Source organism: Carlito syrichta, unplaced genomic scaffold (genome assembly GCF_000164805.1).
Source record: "Carlito syrichta isolate Samal-C Ts95f unplaced genomic scaffold, Tarsius_syrichta-2.0.1 Scaffold305806, whole genome shotgun sequence".
In the NCBI taxonomy this organism is placed as follows: domain Eukaryota; kingdom Metazoa; phylum Chordata; class Mammalia; order Primates; family Tarsiidae; genus Carlito; species Carlito syrichta.
The window spans coordinates 481065-488377 of record NW_007249902.1 but is presented as its reverse complement, the minus strand read 5'-3'; the positions used below and the strand labels follow the sequence as shown (position 1 = coordinate 488377).

The 7313-nt window shown below is 44.0% G+C and overlaps 1 pseudogene; it reads left to right on the top strand.

Annotated features, from left to right (window-relative positions):
- Window positions 1–4234: 4234 nt before the first annotated feature.
- Window positions 4235–5680, top strand: LOC103265032 (annotated as a pseudogene).
- The last annotated feature ends 1633 nt before the right edge of the window (window positions 5681–7313 follow it).

Genomic DNA, 7313 nt, shown 5'->3' with positions numbered 1-7313 from the left:
TTTTTTTGTAGAGATGAGGTCTTATTTGTATTGCCCAACTCCTGGGCTCAATCAGTTCTCTCACCTTGGGTTCCCAAAGAGCTGGAGTCATAGGTGTGGACTTTCATCCATGGCTTCCTTAACCTTATCTCAGCTTATATGTCACTGCCTCAGAAAGGCCTCCCTGCCTCTTTCAAGCATATACTCCCCAATGTAACATGTAACTAAGACCACACGGGTTCAAATTCAGCTCTGACGTGTGCCAGCTGAGTGAACTTGGGCAATCACCTAACCTCTCTGTGCCTCAGTTCCATAAGATGGATCTAATAATAGTATCTACCTCACAAAGGAGATACTTTTATTTGCTGTTGTGAAGAAAAGATGACAGTAATAGATGTTGTCTATTACTTTTGTTGTCAGATACTCTATTTCCTTTCTAATGCTAACCATGGTCTGTAACTAATATATTTGTCTATCTGTCTACTATCTGACATCCACTCTCTTCCAAAATGTGATCTTATTTTATGTTCTTTTTATAGAGATGGGGTCTTGCTGTGTTGCCCAGGATAATCTCCAATTCCTGGCCTCAAGTGATCCTCCCACTTCATCCTCCCAAAGTGCTAAGATTAGAGATGTGAGTCATTGCGCCCAGCCTGTAATATGATTTTTTTAAAAGATTGTTTATTTATTTGAGTTGTGGTCTCACTCTGTTGCTCAGGCTGGAGTGCAGCGGTAGGATCACAGCTCACAGCAGCCTCAACCTCTAAGGCTCAGGCAATCCTTATGCCTCAGCCTCCCAAGTAGCTGGGACTACTGGTGTGAGGCACCATGCCTGGTTCATTGTTTCAATTTTTTGTAGAGTTGAGGTCTCCCTATGTTGCCCTGGGCTGCTCTAAAACTCCCGGATTCAAGCAATCCTCCCACCTCGGCTTCCTAAAGTGCTGGGATTATAGGTGTGAGCTACCACACCCGGCCTCAGCCTGTCATTTGATCTTAATGAGGGCAGTGATGATGTCTTTCTCATCCAGACTTATACGTCCTGTGCATTGCATAGTGCCTGGCACCTAAAATAGTTGTTTGAATAGTAATTCCCAGAATGGGTATTTCCCAGAAGTATCAACAGCCCATCCTGAGACAAGATGGCACCATGAGGGTGGCTGAGGCAGCCCTGGAGTCACCTGGGAAGAGCCACGGAGCTTGTCAGAGGCCCTATTTTGCATTTTATTCTCCTGGCTGTGGGCTTTCGCTTATGTAATGACACAGCAGTGAAGCCCCACTGACACCTGAGTGCCTCCCCGCCAGCCAGCCCAGGATTTGACCACAAAAAGGGTGAAGAAAAAGGAAGAGAAAAAGAGGAGCTCCCAACCATGTACTTCTTGGGACAGAGAAATGAGCTGTCCTTTCCTCAGAGTCACGAGAGGGTATTGCAGCAGCCTGGAGGGGTGTTTTCCTTGGCCTGATCATGGGGAGAAGTGAGGATGACCCCATAGTCCCTCAAGGACCAGATGGCTCCTGCCTGGAGTGTCAGCAGTCGAGGCTTTTTCCACCTCTGCCCTCGATCTGCTGTGTAACCTTCATCAAGTCACTTTACCTCTCTGGGTCTCGTCAGTGACCTCATCTCTGAATTGAGGAGATTGAAATAGATGATGAAAGTAGACTGGCCGAACAGTTCTGGTTTTGCCTGTAGACACAGTATAATTATTATTATTTATTTTTCATATCACTGGGTAGCAGGTTGATGGTGTAATTATTAATAATAACCTTTCATTCTCTAAGTGACCTGTATTGCATGGTCAATTATAAGATCAGTTTAATGCAAGTCTATGTTAGTTTCACAATTTTTTTCATTGTTTAATTTTTTTTTTTCCTGACTGCTCACCCTTTCCCCCACCCCACTCCCCATCTCAATCTAAGCTCTGTCCAGCTTCATTTCTGGGATGCTGGCCTCCAAAGCCAGGGTCCTTTGGCTATCCCTGTTCTCTGGCTTCCAGTGGAGTTTGGTGGTGGAAGGAATCTGCAACAGGGGTGTGTGGAAAAGAGAGAAGCAGGGGTCTTGACCCCTCAAGGCCCCTTCGCTGCCTCTGGGGAAATGGCTGCTTCCTGTACCCACCCTGCCACTGGCCAAGCTCCAGGTACCTTTCCTGGTAATGGCTTCCCAGGGTGCATTTCCATCCCAGTGGCCCCCTTAGATGTGGCCCCTTCGTGGACCTTTCTCTGATGAACCGTTTTGAGTGTGTCACCAGTTATTAGCTGGAACTTGGACAAATGCAGATTCTTTTTTGTTTGTTTTGAGTCGGAGTCTCACTGTCGCCCAGGCTGGAGTGCAGTGGCATGCTCACGGCCACCCCAGAGTCAACCTGCTGGGCTCCGGCGATCCTTCCGCCGGAAGTACAGGCGATCCTTCCAAGTAGCCGGAACTACAGGTGCGCCCTACCACGCCCGGCTAAGTTTTTGATTTATTGTAGAGATAAGGTCTCACAAAATTTCCCAGACTGGTCTCAAACCCCTGGGCTCAGGCAATCCTCTCTCCTCAGCCTCCCAAAGTGCTGAGATTACAGGCTTGAGCCACCATGCCCGGCCTCAATTCTTTGACATTCTGACCCAAACTCCTACTTGGGACCCTGGGCTCTCCAACACAGGGAAACCTTAAGTTCAAATGCAGGCAGCCTTGTGACTGAATCTTAGTTTTCTAGGATGCTAGGGGGGGCTGTGGACTGGCCTGGAGTAGAACTGGAAGCAGGAATGGGGGAGCACATTGATGGTCTTTGATCCACATGCCATTTTAGGTGCTGTTGTAACCACATGAGAATAAACCTAAGAAATGTACAATGCACGTAATAGGCATTTAGAAATGTGCATTGAATAAAGAGTAAGAATTCCATCCCCAAATTTTATTATGAACATTTTCAAACAAAATGTTCATTAAAAAGAAAAGAAAGTTTAAAGACGTGAGCACTGAATATCCATATATTCACCCTCTGGACTCCCCAATGAAGTCTGTTGTATGTGCTTTATCACATGTCCATCTAACCAACTAATCCCTTGCCTATCAATCCATCCATTCTTTTTTTTATATCCTGTATTTCAAAGTAAATTGCAAACAGCTGTATACCCTTCCCCTAAACACTTCAGCTACCAGAGTACTTTTTTTTTTATACAAAAGCAATAGGAGCTAATTTTAAAATATTCTGACAATGCAGTGTGTATAAAGTGAAAAATTAAATATCTCTCTTCTCTGTCTCCAATCTTGTTCTTCAGGCTTAACTGCTTGTGGATTCAGTCCCAGACACTCACGGATACATATGTTATGGATATTTTACAAAACTAGAATGATTACATACTTATTGTTTTGCACCTTGTTTTTAAAAAATCAATTAGATCTTAAGGCATTCTTTTCGATCACAGTGGGCCATTGTAACTGTTTTGAAGGGCTGTAGAAATTTCCATGGTATGTATCTTCATTTATTTACTCACTTCTCACTGATGGGCCTTCACATTATTTCCATCTTTTGGATATGATAAACAATCAAAGTTTCTTACACATCTCTCCATTCAACTCATACTCTGTCAAGCACTGCTATGAGCCAGGCATGGTTCTATACTTGAGGCTATTAGGGGAATAAAACAGATAATATTTGCAAGGAAATGACACTCTTCTGAGGGAGATAGGCAATAAACTAGAAAACAAGAACAGCAAATAATTTTTTTTTAATTTAAGCTAGTGATGAAGAAAATTAAACAGAGTAATGTGATAGGTAGTGATAGAAGTTTCTGCTTTACAAAGAACCATCTGGCAAGGCCTCTCTGAGGTGGTAATATATGACCTGGGACCTGGATAAAGAGAAGAGTGAGCCAATTTTGTGAAGTCCTAAAGGAGTGCACAGCAAGTGCAAAGGCCCAGGGGTGGGAACAAGCTTGGTGTGTTGAGGACTAGAAACATGGCCGGCACAGATGATGCATAGCAAGGGGCGGAAGATGAGGTTGGAAAGATAGCCATGGCCAGCTCATTTAGGGCCGTAGAGTTTGTAATCACAGAATAAAACTATCTCCATCCGACCGTGTGGAACCTGTGAGCAAAAATTTCATGAGCAGTGAGCAGTAGTATGGGAAGCCATCATCTTCCTCTAGGCAGCACGGCATCCAGGGAAGAGAATGGGTATTGGAGCCATAGAGATCTGTGTTCAGATCCCAGCTCCATCAGCTTACACCTAGAAGAACTGAAAGTTTACCTGTAAATCACGAGACACATCAGCCAGACTTCAGAGGAGTCCGACTAAACAAAACACTCAGAACTGCTGCCTGAATCACAGCAATCATGAGTAAAAGTGCTGATGATCATCAGATCAAGGAGAAGCTGGAGCAGTTAAGATGTCACTTCACATGGGAGTTGCAATTTGAAGACAATGAAATGCCTGATATAGAAAACAGGACCTTGGACCAGATTGAATTTCTAGACTCCAAGCAAAATGTGGGAATGCATAACCTTCTGGCCTATGTGAAACACTTGAAAGGCCAGAATGAGGAAGCCCTGGAGATCTTGAAAGAGGCTGATGACTTAATCCAGAGAGAACAAAGCGACCAAGCAGATGTGAACAGTCTGGTGATCTGGGGCAACTTTGCCTGCGTGTATTACCACCTGGGCAAGCTGTCAGAAGCCCAGACTTACCTGGACAAGGTAGAATGGAGTGTCCTGAAGTGAACAGTAAGGAAGGATGGGCCTTACTGAAATGTGGAGGACAAAATCATGAACGGGCCAAGGCCTGCTTTGAAAAGGCTCTGGAAGTGGACCCCGACAACCCTGAGTTTAGCGTCGGGTATGCAATCGCCCTGTATCGCCTGGATAACTTTAGATATGCAACAAAGGGTCACAAGTCATTTTCTCTGCAGCCTCTAGAACAGGCTCTCAGGCTAAGCCCAGAAAATGTATATATTAAGTTTCTCCTTGCCCTGAAGCTTCAAGATTTAGGACGGAAAGCTGAAGGAGAAAGGTACATTGAAGAGGCTCTGGCCAGCACATCTTCCCTTCGATATGTCCTTCGATATGCAGCCAAGTTTTATAGGTTGTCCGGATAAAGCCCTTCAGCTCTTAAAAAAGGGCTTGCAGGCCACACCCACATCTGCCTTTCTGCATCACCAGATAGGACTTTGTTACAGGGCACAAATGATCCAAATTAAGGAAGCTACCAGCATGCAGCCTAGAGGGCAAGATAGGGAAAAGCTACGTAGAATTCTACATTCAGCCATATTTCATTTTGAATCTGCTGTGGAAATCAAGCCCACCTTTGAGATGGCTTACGTTGACCTGGCAAAAATGTATGTAGCAGTAGGCAATTACAGAAAAGCTGAAGAGACTTATCACAAAGTGCTACCCATGAAACCAGTAATAGAAGAAACAATGCAGGAAATACATCTCAGCTATGGCCAATTTCAGGAATTTCAAAAGAAATCTGAAGCCGATGCAATAATCCATTACTTAAAAGCAATACAAATAAAAAGGGTATCAGTTATGCGGGATAAAAGTATCAATTCTTTGAAGAAATTGACTTTCAGGAAACTTCAGAGAAATGCATCAGACCTGGAACGTTTGAGCCTCCTTGGGTTTGTTCACAAGTTGAAAGGAAACCTGAATAAGGCACTGGAGTACTACGAAAAGGCTCTGAGACTGGCTGTTGACGAGAACTCAGTGGGGCAGGATCCCTAGGCACCAAGAGAGCGGCCACTCGCACATTTCACTGAATTTTCAGTCAACATGTATTGTCCATCTTTTATGCTTGCTACTTTCAGAAACACATTGTGTAATTTGCTGTAGTGATGTAAGTTTTGAACAATTACTGAAATCTGATAAAATATTAGTTGTATTCAGAAAAGCGGGAAACAAAAAGTGTGTGCACGAGAAAGAGAAAAACCATTTGTGTGGATGCTATCTAGTAGAAAAAAAGTTTGTTGGATAGGTTTGTAGCGAATGAAACACAAAACTTATACACACTGAAATGTTTTGGTTTTGTGTTTTTTGTTTTGTTTTTAAAGCAGGATTTATTGAGAGGACAGAAAAGCTCCCACAGTGAGAGGGGACCCAAAGGGGTTGCCCACACTGAAATGTTTCATTCATTTTTTCATTGTGAAATAAATATGAAATCAGAAGTCCCACGACCTTCTGGACAGATGCCTTTGACCAAAGGAAACTCCAGAAAAACTTAAAAACTGAGTTTTCTTGCCATGACAAGATGAGAGCTCAGCCACACGTCATGTAATTCCCTTCCTTGCTAACTGCCCTTAGACTTTTTTTCTAAGAGTTAAACAGACACCAACCTTAACAAAGAGAGAATGGAAGACTCACTCCATCGACTTCAGCCTACCCCCTCTCACAGCAGCCAGACTCCCTTTTTGCTGTTTCAAGGGGACAAGTGACTTGCATTCCTTCCTTATAGGTGACTTCCATCCACATGGACTGGTTCTGGCTGATGCATAGAGGCTGCACCCAGGGCATTTCTGTGCCCTCCAGTTTACCTTTTGACTTAGAGAGCCTAATCCTATTACATTTTGATGCAAAGTCTCCACCCAGAAGTGAACATGTAACATATTTAACATGTGTGCTTGCTTACCACATGTGTAGAGGACTTTCCCACACAGCCTTCTCCTGTAACCTGTTACATATGTATGTCTAGCCCAACCACTAAGCATAAAACTCCTGTACCACCCACACTCCCTCGAAGTGTCTGTTCCTGTACTCTCCCCAAGGCTTCACTTCCCAACCTGCATGTTGTGACCCTTTCCAAGAAATAAAATTCTCATTTTTAAACTTAAAAAAAAAAAAAAGAGCTGAAAGTAGGGTCTCGAAGAGGTGTTTGTACACCATGTTTGTAGTAACACTATTCAAGCAAAATGGAAGCAACCCAAGTGTCCATCAACAGGTGAATGATCAACAGGTGTGATATATGTATCAAAAAAACGAACTATTATTCAGCCTTAACAAGGAAGGAAGTAGCCGGACACGGTAGTTCAAGCCAGCACTTTGGGAGACCAAGGCAAGAGGATTGCCTGAGCCCAGGGGTTTGAGACCAGACTGGGTAACTTGGTGAGACCTTGTCTCTACAATAAATCAAAAAATTAGCTGGACACGGTGGCATGTGCCTGTAGTTCCAGCTACTTGGAAGGCTGAGGCGGAAAGATCGCTGGAGCCCAGCAGGTCGACGCTGAGGTGACCATGAGCATGCCACTGCACTTCAGCCTGGGTAATGGAGTGAGATGCCATTGCAAAAAAAAAGGAAGTTTTTTTTTTTTTAGTTGGAGTCTTACTCCGTCGCCCAGACTGTAGTGCAGTCGCCTCCCGGCCA